This window comes from Epinephelus moara, chromosome 9 (assembly GCF_006386435.1).
Source record: "Epinephelus moara isolate mb chromosome 9, YSFRI_EMoa_1.0, whole genome shotgun sequence".
Taxonomy (NCBI): Eukaryota; Metazoa; Chordata; class Actinopteri; order Perciformes; family Serranidae; genus Epinephelus; species Epinephelus moara.
The window spans coordinates 7,113,659-7,133,674 of NC_065514.1; the positions used below are offsets into that span (position 1 = coordinate 7,113,659).

Consider the following 20,016-nt stretch of genomic DNA (forward strand, 5'->3'; position numbering starts at 1 on the left):
AGAGATCGCTCAAACTTACTAGGAAGAGATCGATTTAAAGTGTTTTTCAAAAAATTCAAAATGGCGGATAATCTATAACCAGAAGTTATGGGTTCTTGCGGCAAATGTGTTCCTCATGAGGAGAGGCATCTCTGTGCAAAGTTTCATGTCTCTACGACATACGGGGCATGAGATATGCCAATTCAAAGTTTGCAAATTCAATCGGTTGCTATAGCGCCCCCCTTTGGTCAATTGATGTAATATTGCTTCATTGGCATCCTCCCATGACCCTCTACCACTGTGCCAAATTTCACATGGATTGACCAAGTCAGTGAGGAGAAAAACGTGGAACAGACAGACAGACAGAGTTTTCGTCATTATATAGGAAGATTAAATCAGGGAATACATTTTGAACTCCCCTCTGAATCCTCATGAGTTGGTTCAGTCCAATTACCCCGCCTCTAGTATATAGCTAAGTCAGTGCCAATGGTCTCTCTTTTGCTGGAGGGACGCCACATGAGGACACAGGTAGACATAAACTAATTCAACAAAATCATCTCAACTCACAACAAATGCTAAATAAAGTCAGCGTGATATGTTAGTGTGTGTGTTTAACTTGTCTGTGACTGCTGTGAGCACTGGCATCAATTCATGACAACACAGATGTAAAGTGAAGTGTTTGGGGGGGGAGTTCAACTCAGCCTGTGAGCGACATGTAATTAGGCTTTCACACGTCTCTCTCACACACTCCCACACACACTAAACAAGGTTGTACATAACATGTAATTATTTATACAGTGTGATTAGGGGGAGGGGCTGTAAGACAGGACTTCTAACACCTACATCCTCAGTTTTTTTTGCTGCTTCATATGAACATCACACTTCCTGAGTTGGCTATGAATGTTGCCACTGGAGATGAATTCTCAGTGTAGAGTATTGCATGTCATTGAATGTTTTTTTGAAATGACGTGGTTTGTGATTCAATGTGGCTGCGATCTATGTGCCAGAATAAATGTTGCGAGACGGTCAAGAACGCTCTCTTTGCAGCTAAAAATTGGGACCATGACGTCCCATAAAGTACACTGCATTTGTACATTATTATGTAGTGGATACGTCAAAGTTTTATGTTTCAACAAGGCTGTGGTCAATGTGTGGTTTTGTTTAGGCACGAAATTCACTTGGCTAAGGTTAGGAAAAGATCAAGTTTTGATTTACAGTGCCCAGTTTTGGTGGTCCAGTCTCATCTGGAAACACAACAATATGTCAGTAAATAAAACAATTGCTTTCAGTGGCACTATCCGCAGTGGAAAAACAATGATTGGTTGCTAAAATACACCCCAGAAAACACTTTGACTAAAAAGCTGCTGAAAACACAGCAATGACTTGCTAAAAAACAACCAGTTTATGTTGTGTGTTGGTCTTTAAAAGCTTGGCAGACGCCATCCACCATTGCTACCACCTCCTGATGAAACAGTCAGCTTTTATACTGTGTCACATTGGAAATGTTGATACGATACATAAGAAACTTACAATTTAGGAACTTGTTTCATATTATACCAAGAAAGGATGGCAGAGGAGATACTTGTACATCAATGCAGCTGGGCTGGACAGCCACAAAAAGGTTTACAGGCTGAGATCAATGCAAAAAACATGTCAGTCTATTTAGGACCCGAGATAAACTTTTTCGTTGCACTAGACTCAACAGCCACCTTATTTAGGCTTTTGTTGTGAAAAAAAAAAGAAAAAAGAATCAGTCGTTCCTCGTCCATTGCGGCTCTTCCAACGCCAGTGACAGAAATAAAAACAAACACGACAGAAGTTCAGCTGACAACAACAGCGTCAGCGTCGCTTGTTATGTAGGGCACCTCTTTTGACGACTTTAAATCCAAAATGTCACCATATTGGTGCAGTTTAGGTTTCCTTGCCATGTCTCCTCTCATGACCCCAGAATACATGAACGTTGATGTAAACAACCAACGCATGCACTGCTCTGCCCCTCCCGATTCCGTAAATGTGATCCCTTTATGCTGACGACACCGGCCTTGGCTTACAGCCGGTCAGACACTAGTGGCTCCATTGGTCAGTTTATAAACAGAATATTACATTGTCATATTTACTAATGCAGTACATGTTGGATTTATCAGGGTAACGCCGTCAGCATAGGTTGCCAATTTTAGAATACTTTTAATTGGCCAGAAGTGTTACAAGGACAAATGGCGGTTAAGTCGGTTTGCATAAAATCAAAGATCGGACACCGGACCAAAACCAGAAATCGACTGAACTCTGGTACAAATGTGATGTTTCTGTGGTTTGCAGAAATGTCCTTTCCTCTGTGGATTTTAATCTTCCACCCAGCACATTAATATAAATCTGTATTTAACCTTATTTTTAGATCATTTTATTTTTGTCCGTCCTCCTAACTATACCAATTACCAGTGCAAGATTTCTACATCTATAAAAATGTTGGAAATAGTAACTTCAAACTTCTTGACTCTCGAATGGCTCTTTCCCTGTGAGACGACATAATTAAAGCCACATCAGTCACTGCACAGGTTGTAGCGCTATCAGCAAGGCAAACCGTCAAATGTATGCAAAGCACACATGTCCATAAACACACCACAACACATTACATACTCACTTTATGGTGCATTTACATAAGAAACTAAGCAGTGCCACTTTTAAGCTGTATACAAGCTGCTTTACTGGCTGCATGACAAACACATATGAATACATGCTCGCACATACACACACTTCTCTTCTCCTGTCTATGTTAACTTCACTGTCCACTTCTCTTTATGTAGCAGAATATGGCTGTGCTAAACCACCCCTGTTTATTTTCCCTCTCCCGTTCGTCCTCTCTGTTTTCATTACATTACAGTATGACAGAGACCCCCACCCATTACATTAGTATAGGCTGCAGAGAGAACAGGATCTGAGATAAAGCATCTGCTGCAGTGATGTCAGATGACAGTTATGAAGCAGATTATGAGGCTTATAGTCTGAACTCTCTGCCTCCAGTTTGCTCTCTTAACCTCTGACTTCCTAACTGCGCAATTTCTCATGTCTTTTTTTCCTGCTGGCGTCTCTGCTGTGTTCGTTTTTCCACCTTGTTGTCTCTTTTCTTTTTTAGATTGTTGTTGTGATGATACAGATGCTGCTTTCGCCCTCATCTAGATGGTATTTTAAGGTGTACTGAACTAACTAAATGGGGTGAAAACAGGGCTAATTATATTCCGCATCTATGGAATCTCTTTAGCCAAAACAGTTCCTTATCGAAGCTTTGCCCTTTTAATTTTTCCTGTTTGCTGACATTTTCCCTCGAATTAACTTGATTTCCATCTCACCTTTCCCTGCCCCTGCGTAGCATCTCACCACTTTGTCCTCATTGTTCTCCTTTAGATGTTAGCATCATTACCACGCCACAACATTCTCTTTCATCTCGTTGAAGACAGAAGTGAGACATACAAACAAAACTGCACTTTTACAAAAAAAATTAATCATGAATTATTAATTCCAGACTTCCTTGCTCCCATTAAGTTCATGCTGTGCTGTGATGCGTGTAATTTATTTTCTCGAACTTTCACATGGTTGGTATAAACGCACGCTGCAAATAAACTGTCAGATCAGCCTGTTGTCACTATGCCCTTAGTTAAATTCTCCCTCTCTCCATGCTCTTTTAGCCTTCATCTTCTTAACCTGATCCCCTTGCTTGCTAATAATAGCACCGGCTTTCACAGAACAGGCAGGGAAACAGAGCAGAAGGGGAGTATTGGGGCAATGTTGGCTGGATTGTCATTGGATTTTGTGCAATGTGCAGTTTAGTGACTCCAATGACTCCTTTTTGCCCATTGATAAATAGTAGCATCTCTGCTAGGGTAACCTTTTAATTTCCTGTCTTTATTTTTAGGTTGTTTGTGCAAGGTGACGTTTGCTCATTCCTTGGCTGTTCTAGATTTTAGAAGTAAATTTGTGAAGGTTTAAAAAATGAATCACATTGCAGATACACTATATTTCTGTGAGGAAACATTTTCGTCAGACTAGAGGTGGACGATGTGTTGTAGGGCTGCCTCCGAATAGTCAACCAAACGTTAGTCGACCAGAAAAGTCATTAGTCATTAGATTTCATTGCAGGAAAAAAAAAAGACAAACGTAGAACTCTATTAGGAGCTACGCCTTGTCAAAATAAATCCAAACCTATATGACTGAACCATGTGGGAATTTGAAAGGACAGAGTCAGTGTCCACGTTCAGCAGTCAGACAGGAGTCAGGTTAATTTCCAGGGCTGGTACCTGCGGTTATTCCACAGGCTAGTTAATAACATGTCGGGCAGGAAATCCAAAGTGTGGGATCATTTTGAGAAGGTGAAGGACGAACCCAAGGTGATATGTAAACTCATCTTCATTGGTCGACTACAAACATGACGTATCATCTGAAACATGGAAGTAGCTACATGCCCATTAGCCCACAGCGTCATTAACAGGCGGCTCGCTCAGTGTGTGACGTGCACTTGGAGATAAAATATAGGCCTATATTAATGAAGGTTCATTAGTACGGTTTTGTATTTATCGACTAGTCGACTAATGGCCATTAATGACGACTGTTGGTCGACTCGGAAAATTCTTAGTCCGGGGCAGCCCTAGCTTTGTACATATCCAATACATTAGAAGTGGGTCTTTTCATCTGGAGGTAGTTCAGTTTCAAAAGAGGATATATGGAACAGACTGCTATCGTCTACATAATATGCCACAAAATGATTGGTGCTAAAGGTAGCAGTACCCCGAATCTGTCCCATCACTTAAACACCACCCAGTGCAGTACACTGCAGTCAAACCAGCCTCCATTTCAAATAAAATGGTCAAACTAGCTCCCACTTTTTTTTTTTTTTTTTGCAGTAGATGTTTATCCTTGGCAGAGTGTGTAAGACCTGACTTCAAAATAAAAGCAACCATCCACATTCATTCAATAGGTCAATCAATATGTCAATAGTAAATAATGAACTAAATAAATAAATACAATAAATAAATAAAAAATATATTAACAAATAAAACAAAATGAAAACATATTAAATAGTAAATGAAATTAATAGTTTATTGATATAAATTTTGATGATTAAACTGATAATTAAAACAAAAAAACAATAGAATCAATACTACTGTGTGCAAACTGCATTTCAGAGGAAAACTGAATTTCAAATGTGTGAAGAATTAGTCATAAGATTTATTATTATAATAAAGACCACATTTGCAAAGACCGATCTGACTTCAGGATGACAGTACACCACCTGAGAGCGTCACTGAAAAACTTCCTGTCTCCACAGACCAATACCACTTCAAAATAATATCCGACCACCACAGAGAGACAAAATTTAAGGACATTCTAATGTGGAATTTCAAAATTAAGGCCCTTTAAAATGTCATGTGTAAATATGAATATTTCTAAATTCAGATTAGTTTTATAGAAAGAACACAGTGTTATGGTAGCAGGCTTTAAAGGGTTAAATTAAACAGGATATTTTAGAGAAAATACAGAAATATAAAGATAGATATCATATATCACAGTATAGTCTCAAGATATCAAGATATTATTTATAATCCATATCACCCAGCCCTGTGTCAGACCTTAATCATGATATATTAAACCATATGAGTCCTTGAGATAGAAGAAGTTAGTGAGAGACGATGTGCAACATGTGTCATGTTACAGGAAAGCGAAGACTATCATTTGACCTTGTTCTTAAAATCTTGTTACGTGCTGAAGTGACAGACTAACAGAAACTGACAAATGAACAAATGCAATCCCAGCTTTTGGCTGGTGGCGGCTGTGAACCCCCCCCTTTTTTTTCTGTAATCCGTTATCCCCGCAAAGAAATCACAACGCTGCGAAGACATCTGTTTGCAAAGTGCATTATGTATGGCTAGTAGACATGGCCAACTGCCATGTCTGTCAGTGTTACTGAGCAAGCTCGATAACAAGAACAGTAGGATATAGTCATTTAAAAAAAAAAATCCTCTAACCAGCATTTAGTCGGTACATGTGCTCATGGTGTAAAATGGAAAATGTAAAAGTAATCCAGCGTTTGACACAAGACCACATTAACAGTTTCCATTTGCATTTCAAATTAAAGTCGCCCCAGGTTGTTTGGTTTATAAGTTGGTCCGAGATCAGAAAGATGGAAATGCGGGATTTGAGCCAAACGTGGCGTGACCTGGCTTAACACTTCCGCCAAAATTTAAAAATCATTTTGAGTAATTTTCCTCAACCCAGTCTCCAAAGGAATGTGGACATAGACCAACTTCCCTGGCACCAAGGAAAGTTTGCAATTTGCGAGCGTCTGGCTCATGCAGTGAATTTGTAATCCTGACTGTCAGGCCAATATGTTCTGTTTTTTTAAAGATTATTTTTAAGGATTTTTATTGCCTTTATTAGAGTCAGCTGGAGAGTGACAGGAAAGGGGGGAAGAGAGGGGTTGACAGGCAGCAAAGGGCCGTGGGTCGGATTAGGAGCGTGTGCATCCTTTAAATCAGGATGTACAGCCATGATTTTAAGACTTTACCACTGCAGTGAGCACCCACCCACGCTGCCATGTTATAGCCCTCATATTGAATATTATTAGTTAGTTTTAAAAAGACACATGCTGAGTGTAATTATCTCTGAGAGTCTTCTCTCACTGTCTGCATCCACATCTTATCTAATTTAATCCTCCCTCTGAATGAGCGACTGTATATTTAGCACTCTTACCCTTTTTGGTCCTTTTTTCTTTCACTCTCCGCATAAATAATTTTAGCATGGCCTGCTAATATTGTCAAGCGCCCTATCTGGAGCTGCGCGGAGGCCTGTGGGATTTGTTTTTGCTGATTTGCTCAGTTTTGTTTTGGTGTGGTTTTTTTGTTTAGTGTTATTATTTGTGTTCTTAGCTGGTGTGAAATCCCGTCATGTCATCTGGAGAGTTGAAGAACTGCTGAATTGGAAAAGTACAGCTGGTGTCAAGGTCTGGAAGAAGGAGAAAAGGAGAGAAATGTGTGTGTGTGTGTGTGTGTGTGTGTGTGTGTGTGTGTGTGTGTGTGTGTGTGTGTGTGTACATGACTGTGAGTGTAAGGCAAAGTAAAAGAAAGAGCAAGGGAGACTGAGACAAGGAGAGCAGCAGATAGAGGAGGAACAAACAAGAAGAGGGAGAGCGGGAGAGTCTAAGAGGTGATGTTTCACATGATAGCACGTTCTGCAATGTTGCTGCACGGCAGCATCAGCAAATCTCTCCCACCTTCAGCTTTTTTTTTTTTTTTCATTTTCTCTCCTCCAGCCAAGCAGGCAGGCAGGCAGGCAGGCAGGCAGGCAGGCAGGCAGGCAGGCAGGCAGGCAGCCTCTAGAGAAACCGAGATGGGCTGCCTTGACTCTACATAAAAACAGCAACAACACAGAAAACAAGCAAAATCCCTAACTGTGATACCGAGGTCAGATTTATGTGTGGTAGTAAATGTAAAGAGACGGGATATCTGAAATGTATTTTTACTGAACTCAAACACCATAGGATGAAGCGAGGAGGCAGAAACTTTTTTGCAGTTGGTGCGAGAGCGCCAAGTGAATCCCGGCCAAAACAGGATTACTAAGAAATTGATTGCTGTGATTATAACAGGATTTACACCAAAAGGCCATAACATGTGTTTCCTGCTCATCTATATTAAGGGAAACTATTTCTACGCTTTCTGGCTTTTAATGCTCTCGCTGTAGTTAATGCATGGGGATGAGTTGTCTGCTGGTGCGCTAATCATCTCTTTTAAGCCCAGAGTACATAATCGTTATCTTGTTGGCTCTTGACTGAAACCTTTGGAGGGCCAGAGAGCCATTTCTGCTTCCAGATAAATTCAGGGAATTTGTACCACCACAAATAATTAGAAGATGAATACTGTCGTTATTTTTAATGAAGATAGAATCACAAAATTTATATATTAAAAACGAAGAAGTTAAAATTGTGTCTGTACTCCTGCCTTGTACTACCACTCACTTAACTGCTGTGTCGTTATATTTTCATTGGTTAACGTTAGAATTTTCCAAGGAATCACAGCAATGACCACTGGCTGTTTGTTTTGACGTGTGCTGGTTCCTTACAGCCTGAATATTTTGAGCTATAGGGAAGTGAAACCCCAATGTATATACTTGTATTCTCACGCTTGTTGTTGTGGTTAAGAGCTTTGGCTGGGTCTGAAAATGTAGGCCTGAACCTCCATGAACCCAAACAGTTTCTGTACAAGCCGAAACCACGGCAGCAGTTTTGAGCCCGATAGAAAACCTATATTGACCTAACTATGAAGGATGCAATTAATGTAAATGGTAAATGTTCAGGGAAGAAAATCTGTGATTTCATAATGATTTCTAAATTTCTTTAAAGTTCCCTGGGAAGAAGGAGAAAGACTTTATTCTTCAGATTTGACGAACTTTTGACGAACGTCCACTTCATCTGCTATACCCTTGACTAAAGGTCTCAAAGTTCCACAAGGCCACCAACTGATCACTCACCATTTTACCTATAATAAGTTACTTTTATTTATATAAATATATATATTAAAACATTTATTACAAGCACAGGGTGACGTGTCTCCTTGCACAACTTCCCCTTCTTCTCTTCCTTCTGATATCTCAACCGTTTGTCGTCAGCTCTGCGTCTCGAACACAACAGCTTCAGCAGAACGACTGCGCCCTGTGTTGCATCTCTGTCCTTGAGTGTGCGCAGCGGTCCACAGCTATGTAGCGCACAGACAATGATCACCATCTCTCCCACTTTTGGGGAGGAAGAAGAAAATACTGCCAATGAATTCGTCTTCGTCTTGTTTTCGGACCCCCTCTTGCATGATCAATCTGTCTCCCCTAGTTTTCCACTGTACTGCTCCCTTGTTCCATCACTCTCCCTGTCTCTCTATCCCCGCCCCCCACACCTTGATTCAGTCCAGACAACTCCCGCCATTTACCCATGAGAAATGCAAGAGTTTCATTACACGAAAGAAAAAAAAGGCCCAAAAAACACAGGTAAACTGGCGAGAACGTGACCTGATTCAAGTCTGGGGGGGATAATCAGGCTCGGGCAGAGAAGCAAAGCTCTGCTGTGGTGCATTTATAGTAGAGCTGTGTATTGGCAAGGATTTGGCGATAGAATACGTATCAGGGGTTACGATTCAATATATTGCAATATATTGCGACACTGTGGGCTAAGCGAGGCCATATATGTTCATTTTTTTTAATTTAATTTTAAGAAAATTGTCATATTGTTTAAAAAATACAGGCTACTTTGTTAACCCTTTGAAACCTGGAACGACATCACTTTTATTGTGCTGCTTTCAGGCGCCTTTAGTATTATTAGTATTAAGTATTTAGACCTTTGAATCCTGAGCAGATTGGGGTGATTTCTTTCAAAAATATTTGGGGAAAAGGAGAATAAGTGACCTGGTAAGAAATTGCAAAAAAAAAAAAAAATCAGAAAGTTATTTTTAAAAATATGGAAAACAGAAAAATGCTAGGGAAATTATTATTATTAAATGTAAAAATGGTACAGATTTTTTTTTAATTTAAAGCACTATTTTTAGGTAATTTCCTTGTTTGTTTAACTTTTTTTATTACAAATTTTCTCATTTTTTATTTTCTCTTTTATTAATTTCACACTTATTTTTTGGGGTCTTTCCTTTCTTTGTTCATTGCCTTCTTCCCGTATATTTAAAATAATTTAAGCCAATTTGCTCAGGTTTCAAAGGGTTAATGCATTCAGAACAGTGAGATCTACATTTATTATTTGTCATATTTCGTGTAACATTCAACATCATAGCTTTGCTTTTTGTGCAATCTGAGCAATGGAATTAACATTTTCCTTTATCACTGAATAGAATAACATTGCTTGCAGGATTTTTTAGGTAAACAAGTTAAGAAAATCTAATCTGGAAATACAGATGCCCCGCCCCTAGCAAATTCCAAATTGCACTGCACAGAAATCTGGCCCTGATGAGCAGAGCCCGTTGAATCGCCTATTGGACAAATCAGATTATTTGTCGGGCGGACGTAACATGATGAGGACAGCGCTGCACCGTAGGGGTTGGAAAGTAAACAGCCAAGATGGCAGCTGCCGAAGGACCGTGTCCATTCAGTTTAGCTTTGGAAGAAACGCTAAGCCAACTACACTTATCTTTTTCCTTGAGAGAGGAACAGCAGACTGCCCTAGAAGCCTTCACTTCCAGGAAGGACGTTTTTGCTGTTTTGCCGACGGGATACGGCAAAAGCATAATATATCAGTTAGCCCCACTTTTCGGCAAACCAATGGGGCTTAGTGCAATGAATACGTCACCTTGTTTTTTGTTCTGATTGGCCATCGTGCTATCCAATTGCGTGCGGTGGCATTTGAAATGCCTCAGTTAGTGCTGCCCCTTGGGTAGGAAGGGTGTATCGGTGAGGGCCAGACTCAAAATCTTTCTAGATTTGAGTCTGGATTTCCAGGCTAAAGAAAATCTAGGAAATGTTAAAAAAGTGTTTTAGAGAATCGATACCGTATCAAAAAACATGATATGGCGATACTGAAGTGCATCGATATTTCCTTCATCTCCTAATTTAAAGTCATTAACTCATTATAAAAGTTGACTCGATTACACTCAGCATTTCAATATCGTATTAAAGTTGATTCACTTTCAAAGCTTCAAAGTCCAATTTCACACCCCAGCTTTTTTTCCCCGTTATACATATCCCATTGTATTCTCTTCCATTCTCTGGTAGTGAAACTCCAATTTTTTTGCAGCTTTTTATATTCAACACTAGACCACTTCATCAGGAGCGTGACGTGCCTGCGGTAACAGCCGTTTTACAGCACAGCAGATTTTGGCTGATGTGCGTGGCACGCTAAGTTACCATGAAGCAGAGCTGGTGCGTTTTTTTTTTTTTTTTGTGCGCGTGTACGTATGAGTGTGTAGAAGGCAGCGTGAGGAGCGTGTAATAGGCTCACCTGTCCCTGGCAGCAGACTGATGGGCAGGTGGGGAGAATGGAAACCAGATGGAAAAGAGGCAGCGATGGAGGAAGGGAATGCACAGAGTAGATAAGGCTGCGCTATAGACTGCCTGTGGGGTGCCCATACGTTCAGAATTGGACTTCCCTGATTAAATAAACACCATTACTGACTGAAGAAATAGGTGGGATGGAGATAGGAGGAGGAAGGAAATAATTGAGGGAATGTCGCTGGGAGGTTGGATGACATGGAAAAGCAGGAATGGGGAGAAATTCAGGAGGAAATCTCTTTGCAGCATGTTGCCATTCACATTATTCATCCAATTTAACAATCCCTTGAGGGGGGTTTGAGTTTCGTAGTGTTTTTTAAGGTGTATTATCCTGCTAATTCAAATCTTGTTGCCAGTAAAGTTGAATTTTCCAATGTGTTTAAAAGACGGAGAAGACACGGCAGGCGCTCTCCTCAATATCAGCATAGATGAGCTTTCTTTAAGGGTTGCAACCAGATGTCTATAAACTCAGATCTGGTGACGTATTGACTAACTCTTTGTTGTTGTTTTTTTGACAGGGTGAAGAGGAGGATCGTGCCGACGTTTGGTCCTGTCCAAGGTAAGTTCTGTGAATCTACAACAGATGTTTTTGCTGCAACGCAAACACGCTGCAGCTCAATTGTTTTCCTGCTTTTCTGTCTCGTCGAATTTAGACTTCATGCGCTGCTTCTGTTATTTGTGCTGAGTAAGTTTCACAAGCCAGGGGTGCGTGAAACTCATTTCATTTCCCGTATAAATTGACATAAACGTTGCTCTTGCTCTTTGTTTTCCCGCTCAACCGTGTAAGCAGTGAATCTGCATCACCTTGTAAGTGTGTTCTACCATCACCATCACCATCACATCTCGATCTCCCCTCGCGCCACTTTGAAGATGACGGCTTTCAGCGCCTGAGCACGCTGTACGAGATCAGATCAACAATAGGAGCCACATGTGTGAAAAGCCGCAGGAGTACTGCGAACCTGTTTAGCATATGTGAGAACAAGGCCGGCTGTATATGAGATTAAAGCACGGAATCAGTCGCTAAGATTCCCAATTAAATGCTTGATGCGTTTGAGTCCAAGAATATTGTTGGAAAACTCACAAGTTCTGATTCAACAAGTGATCCCAGCAGCTGTTCTCAAACACCCATGATGAGAACCTCTGGCCTGCCAGTATGGTGGTCTCCGCTTCTCTGTCAGTTGCATGTCTTTGGCTGTATCTGGTTGCCGTGGTGACATGCACGTGTCAGCAGTAGGATGTGTGATGTGTGTTTGTGTGTGCGTGGTGGCGGGGCGTTGAAAGGACTCTGCAGAGGCGGATAGAGTTCCTCTGTCCAGAAATGCCAGCGACGCACACATATACAAGTCCGACAGGGAAACGTACACAAGTCGCACAGGCACACACACACACACACACACATACTTGTACAGGAAATACGCAGACGGGGTGGACACACACGTAGACAGACATCCAGATTCCATGAAGGCCACTGCCATGCATTCATGCTGACAGCTCAGGACTATAAGGTTACATACAGGGAAGTCCATGCCTGCCGCAATGCTTTGAACACTAATAGTATGTATACACACTCAGAGACCTGACGCTAAAGTTTAATGCCACTCATTTAAATCAATAAAACTAGTCTGCATATAATAGATTTTATTTTTAGACATGAATGACAGAATGATGATATTTGCATACAGAATAAGCGAATGCAGATTGTTGCTCGCTCAGCAGCTGCACCAGAGGAACTGGAGGTTAAGTTCTTTGCTTAAGGGCAGTTTGACTATCGTCGACGAGCATTACTCATTTGCTTTCCCCAGCCCATGCCGGTCCGAGGATTTGAACCGAGGACACGAGCCTGCAGAAGCTCCAGGCTACTGCTGACAACCAGGTGTAATGCACTGTAATTACTGCACAGTTCTGTTTTCGCCAGAACTGTAATTGAGTTCGAGTTCAAGAATTTATCCCCCCCACCGGGACGTTTGGCTTGCAGCAAGGCATATGTCATGTTGCATAATCACAATAAACAAAGAAGTGAGATTCAGATACACAAGACACGTTAAATGAATTGGAAAGAGGGAGGACTCAGGAGACTGAGACTCAGGAGAGTAGTTCCCTCTGTCTGTTACAGGTAAGGATGTTGATGGGATTGGTGATGATAGGTTTTCTCCTTGAGGACTTCAGGAATTTAGTTTGCTTTGAGTGGGGTTGTGTTGAGTTTTGAGGGCATCAAAGAAAGTGCAGCCACCTGATGTTCACGTTGACCTTAAGTCCCTCTGCGTCGTTCTCTTCATCCTTGTGTAGCACTCAACAATATGCTTGAACATTGTTAGATATTTTTGATTGTTTTGATTTATAAAAGTAATATTTTTAAAGATTTTCATTTCATTAAATGTCTGTTAAAGGTCGAGTGTGCAGGGTTTGGGAGGATGAATGGGCAGATATGGATAATATAATCAGTAGGTTGTCTTTAGTGTATAATCATCTGAAAATAAGAATTGTCGTGTTTTCATTACCTTAGAATTAGCCATTTATATCTATAAAGGAAGCAGGTCGTCATCCACAGAGTCCACCATGTTGCACTTATATGCATCTACAGTAGCCCAGGACAGACAAGTCAAACAATGGTTCCGGATAAGGCCATTCATGTTTTCATGTCTTGGCGCTGGCCACAGTTATAAGCCTCTATGTCCGAAAAACACTGATTTTCTTTCAACATAAAACTGCTTTATTCAGCATTTTTACTGCTGTAAATCACCAGGTCTGTTTGTTTTGTAGAGGAAGAGACCTCTGCCGATATTTCAGCTCCTGAACTTCAGGTGCCGGCTGCCCAAAGCACCTTAAGTGAAGATTTTCCTTTAAATCCAAGTTACGGTTTCCTTTCAATAAAATCAGTTGCACAAAACATCCTTAAGTCTTCTCCTTGGGGTTCCCCTAAGTTTTTCTCCTTATCTCAACCTTATACTTGAAGAATTGCTTAAAGTTTGTTAAACCGTTGCAAAGAGGACCTTAGCCAACAAATTAAGGAAAAAAACTTGAGGTACCTCTGATCGCATCTTAACGGCAACATGGCTAAATATATGGTGATAAATTAGGCACCCTGAGAAGAACCTGATGGACACCCTGATGACGAGCAATTGATTTTGCACAGTAAATTTGACTGGAGGTCTTCAAGCTCTGATACACGTAATGATTGCTCTGTGGTTTTATGCAACAGCATCTTTCCAATCAGTTACTGGCAAGTTATTTCATGTACACAAAACAATGGTGTGTTGCGTCATTCACTGGGTTTCAAGCGCCCTTACCTGTCTGCTGAACATCCTGCTTAAGTTCCCGTCCAAACAGGAATTGCAATTTCCTCCCTCAGATCAAATTTACTTTTCAATTTGTTCGTCTTGTTAAATGCCTCTAGAAGTATGATCATTTTCTTCCTCGCACCAATTTGGTTTTCGTGTCCTCTTATCTTCTGCCATTCTTTTTACTTTGTGAGAGGATACTTAGCTGTGACAACAGGTAGTAAAAGGCTATCTCAAGCACATGTTAAAGCAAACAAATGGTTCTCCATGAAAATCTCTTACAGTGCAGTAATTGCCGTAACGCCTTTCTTTGACTAAGGAAACTTTTTAAGAGATTCTGTGCAACACCTTTAGGTAATTTCCTCAGCTAAGGAAATACTAAACCTTAAGAGTCATATTTAAGGAGCAAACTTAAGGTGCTTTGTGCAGCCGACCCCTGGATCTTAAGTTATTAGAGAAAAAAGTAGTGATCGTGTCAAACAGCATTCGAGAAACACAAACCAAGAAACTGCTTTTTACCGGTTTTGATCGCCTGGTCTGTGTTTTGGAGAGAAAAAGACAAATAACAGCAAAGAAAGTTGAAGGAATTCTAACCGGGAAACGTTTCAGCTGGTTGCAGTTTGCAGTCCTCACCACTAGATGCCGCTAAAGCCTACACAGTGCTTCTTTACGTCACTATCTATCGTCAAATGAGGCAACACAATTGTGATTGAGCCAATGGCCCACTGATGAAAGCTCTTGCATCTGCAGTGTTTTGAACGTGGTGTCTGTGGCGAAAATCAGAGGCGGTGAACAGTCATTAATATTCTGCTCTCACACAAACCGAAACATACACCCCCACCACACACACACGCACACACACGCACACACACACGCACACACTTATCATCTATGCTGTGGTAACCCTTTCATCTCACCAGCTGCAGGGCTCATAAAATGTACTGATATAAATCAATTCACCAGCCTCGTTTCAAGCGCTGAAGTCTGCCAACAAACACGCTGCAATTATCGCCACAGGTTCCGCCAAAGCCAACGAAACCAAGATCTCCGAGATTGTAACTCTAACATGTCAAGCCGAAGGGTGTGAGCAAAGTGAGAAGAATTTGCGAGGTTCACAACTGCAACGAGAATCAGAAAGACAACATTTTAGGTTTCATGATTTTGCTGGAATTGTTGACAACACTGTTTTCCAGAGAAACACAATTATATTGAGCCTTTAAAGGGCGCTATTAATTCAGCCAGAGGCAAGGGTATGCAAAGTAATATGTTTCCTCCAGATGAGAGGGTCCAGTAAAAATATTAACACAATGGAGGGCATGACCTTTTTAAAGTTGAAATGTCAGGCTCTCCACCACCCCCACACCTCCCATCATATTATGCATCATGGTCTGGCACTAATATATTCCGGAACAAATGCAACTCCATTTTGTTTCACCTGTTTTGGTGTGTCTGCAGCTGCACTTTTTTGCTTGAGCTACAGAGATATTGTGATGTATTGTAGATGATTGTCTTGCAATATATCGTGTGTCACGCAGTCGACTGTGTATTGATACTGCTGTGGGCAAACATATTGGTGGTACTGTGTGGTGAGTTACCCTATATCTCTATTTATTGGAGCATTACTCTTCGGTCTTTGGATTTGATGTCAGATTCTGCGAGGTGGTGGCGAGACAATAAACTGCCAGCGAAGTCTGCATAAGGAGCTGGGCTTCTTGACATATTTCCCATTGAATGCATTTAATTTGATATTTTTAAATGTGCCACAAAGCTAAGTGGTTTTGCAGCTCCGAACTCAACAAATCCAGTCTCCTCACACAGCCTACTCTACTCTTATTCCACGGTAGAGGTCTGGGTGACTAACTGAAATGACCAGTGCACACATACACATTTAACCCCAGGTCTTATTCATGGTGCATTCAAAGGCAGAATTCATGGTGCCTTCTGTGAAGTGGTGTACATGTGAGATGGTCCGTGAAGATGGCAACCTTTCTTTCATCTTCCTCTCTCACTGTTTGTGACGCATGCAGGTCGGCACATTGCTTAGAAGACACCACCGTGACATCTACACTTGTACAAGCGCATGGCTGCCAGTGTGTCTGTGTGTGTGTGTGTGTGTGGGGTCGTTGGTAATGTGAGACTGTGTGTTTTGATCCTTCGGGGTCGCCTTGTCGCCAGAATCACCTTTACACACACACACTCACTCTCTTGCTCTCTGTCCCACACAGCACACACTTTGTTATTTTAGATCATATCAACATTGATTCGTCCACAATGTACCCTCTACCGGTGCCTGATTTATTCTGCCAATGCAGTTTGGTGCAAATTGACTTTGAAATTGACTTTCAGTTTTTACAATATGACAAGTTGTTTTCTGTCCTTTTCTCTGTGTGTGTGTGTATGTGTGTGCTTGTTTGCGTCAGTCATTCTAGCCTCCGGTTTCTCTTTTTTTCTGCCGACAAGTGTGTATGTGTTATCACTGTTGGTGTGTGTGTCACTGAAGAGCCTTGTCTGCACTAATGGATGCAATATCACCTGAGGGCTCATCCATATTCACTCATTATGTCAAACGTCAGGATGTTCGTTTTTGTGGTTTTGTTCCTTTTTGCAATAACTAATTTGTTTTTTCCATTTTTCCTACAGCAGCTTTTGATAGAGTTAAGTTATGATAAGACACAGAGATGCTGCTGAGATCTCTTGTTTTTTAGTTTTTAACATAGCCCACTTTTGGGGTGAGTATAGATAATAAGTTGTTTATCTCAGAATTATTTTAAAAGGATAGTTCAGACTATTTGAAGGAGGGTTGCATTGTGTTCTTATCCATAGAAAGTATACTGAAGTATATAGAAAGATAAACAGGAAACAGCTGATAGCAGGAATTAGCGAGCAGCTAGTAGCAAGAAGGAAACGCAAACCTGACAGACACTGTAAAGATGAGCAACTGGGGAGACAAGGAATTGCGCGCCCTCCTTGTCCTCGCAAAACGTAGAGGCCATTAACCGTCAGATGACGGGGACGGTGCAGGACGGGCCGACTTGTGCAAGAATCGCCGAAGGACTGACCAGCTGCTGCTTCCCTCCACGTCACTGTTTACATCACACGCTGAGCTACACGTTTTGTTACTTGCTCACGCCCCCATTGCCCCGAAAAAGGCACATTCTGTATAAACAAAAGTAGGCAGGCGGCATTTTGCTGCACTCCCCGATTTTGTTTTTATACTGCAAATGCTGAAAGAAGACTGATTGGGCTTTCCTGCAAATTTGCACAACTCCTGTTTGAAAAGGGCTACTGACTATGGATAAGTACCTCAAACAACCCCCCCTTCAGAAACTCTGAACTACCCCCAAAACATCATTATAATTTTTTGTCTTTAATTAATAAGAATTTAAAGGGATGGGCTCAAACACAGCTTTGCCATTTTTTTCTTTAACACCATTGCAGCTTTGTATTTCTGAAAAACAATAGCATGTGCTGTTCCAGAGGCAGGATGGACTTCTTTCAGCCATAGTCTGGACCAAGGCAAGGCAACAGTAAGAGTATCAGTGGTAACCATCTCTGACCTAGCTTTGCTGACACAGGAGCAATAAGGCAAGGGATAATACAACACCAGTGTTGTCCTGACTGTGCAGACAAGGCCTCATTTTACTCTCTCTGGCTGTCTCTTGCATGATCCCAGGCGTTGTTGACAGTCCAGATGTAGCTATGCACATTGACAAGGCAATATTAAGATCAGCGCCTGTTGTCATCTCTCTGACCTAGAATTGCTGACAAGGGATAAGCCAAGGAATTGTATTAACCCAGCCATGTCCTGATCATGCTGACAAGACGTTATTCTCAAGCCCTGTTGCTGCTGCTGCTAGACAGCTCTGAAGACATCGCAGGCTAACGCTACTGAGAGCAGTATGTCTGCTCTGTAAGATACCGCTGCTGACAAGCCAGTGTACTGCGGTCTTAAGCACTGTTGTCCAGGGAATAGTAAGGCAAGGAATAGAATTAAGGCTGGCTATATCGACTATACGTGTTGACAAGGCACAAGTGAGGGCTGCGCTGGCGTGCCCGGCCTTGCCTCTCTGACAAGACACTGGATGCTCGGTGACAAGCTGCTTGCTATTCCACACCCATGTTAGCATGGCTAGGGTCACATTGACATCTGCAGTCTGGGGAAACTTGAGCCTATCTTTCCAGCAAACATTGTGAGCTTGTGCATGTGTGCCCATTGATGGGGATTAGCGAAGATGTGTGAGCCCGGCTCCCTGGGATGGCCCTGGTTGCTGCTGGAGGTCAATGCATGTGCACTCTAATGTCCATGAGTGTTTGTGTGAGTGTGTGTGTGTGTGTATTTGCCAGGCGGTGGGGGGTTAGGCCTGGATTGCAATGACAATGGAGAGGAATTTAGATGAGAGAAAAAAGGGGGATCAGGGACATTTGCAAGGAGGATGGAAGAGGCTTTGGCACCATTGTTATTCTTCCTCTTTGTCATTCTGCCTCTCTATCTCTCTATTACAAATCCTTCACTCTCTGGCTCTCCTCACTCTTGGCTGCTACATTTGTCACTAAAGTCACTCTGTCTCTCTTGATTTTATCCCAACTTATCCCTATCTCTGTTTTCTTTCTGTCTGTCCTTCCACACTTGTTATTGTGTCTTTCTTCCTCTCTTGCTTTCAAGAATGAAAAGTGCTTCACACCATGCCAGGTTGGGAAGTCCTGAGCAACTTTTGTGCCCCTGACCCTTACTGAAGATCTAGGACATTGAGTATCGGACAGTATTCAACCAGTTACTAATCACTTCATAATACAGATGCACTGGCTGCCACTAACTATCAGTGTGTTAGCATAGACTGTATATCAGAAGTGGACATAGCCACTGAGTCTGAAAAGTGAAGTCAATGTGGAAGTGTCTTAAACCAGCAGTCTTTCTAATGGCCAGCAGGGGGCAACAGAAAATGACCTTATTTCACCTCAGTAAACATTTTCTTAATTAGTTTATGGTCTAAGTTTCAAGTCTTCTTCAGTACAGCATGCTGTTCAGTTTGTAAACTATGGTCCCATTTAGAACAAATGGGACAGTAAAGCAGGGTGTAGCTACCTTGTGATTGATAAGTTGCCACCACAATGGTGTCCTCAGGTTCTCAGTCAGGGTCATCCCATGTTCCTCGACAGCTCCACCCTCTCATCCAAATAAGGTCACTTCTGGTTCCGAAAAACAAAATGGTGACGGCTAAAATGTTGAACTCAAGGCTTTAAAACGGTAATCAACAAACCGCTGGGTGCCATAACAGTGGCTATATCCACTTCTTGTATACTTGCACACTTCTTGATGGACCAAAATCATTTCTTCCTTCTACCCCTACCTTTTATTTTTGAGTGCTATCTTGCATTTCACACTGGAGTCACAAGGGGTAGTGATTGAAATCTTCCCCTTTTAAATGGGACAGCTGTTCAAGATCTTGATATGTCACTGTTAGTCCTTGATGCTGGCATTTATGTAAACAGACATGACAGTGTTGCCGGACATTGCGAATACACCGTCGTCTGCTGTGGTTATTTCTTGTGGGAGCTATAGGTATTCTTTAGCATTTGTCAGGATGCTTGAATTTATCTTCAAGTTAAGTTTCATGCTATCGATTGTTTAAACAAGTCATCAAATAAAGAAAAAAAGCTCTGCTTCCTTACCTGACCACTGGCAATGCTCTGTAGGCTATCGTTAGCATCTTGTGTTCCTACCATTCCAGTTGGCACTAAT

General features: G+C 41.6%; 1 protein-coding gene and 1 long non-coding RNA gene across 3 annotated transcripts in view; one reads left to right on the forward strand and one right to left on the reverse strand.

Moving 5' to 3' along the window:
- Positions 1 to 20,016, reverse strand: part of LOC126395214 (uncharacterized) — a 903,426-nt gene that overhangs the window by 731,280 nt on the left and 152,130 nt on the right. The gene's annotated exons all lie outside the window — the stretch shown is intronic.
- The window catches only part of cntfr (ciliary neurotrophic factor receptor), a 354,906-nt gene that overhangs the window by 49,492 nt on the left and 285,398 nt on the right, over positions 1 to 20,016 (forward strand). For both annotated transcript variants that reach the window (XM_050052470.1, XM_050052469.1), the window contains one exon: positions 11,517 to 11,557. The gene's annotated coding sequence lies outside the window, so the exon portion shown is untranslated. The remainder of the gene's footprint in view (positions 1 to 11,516; positions 11,558 to 20,016) is intronic.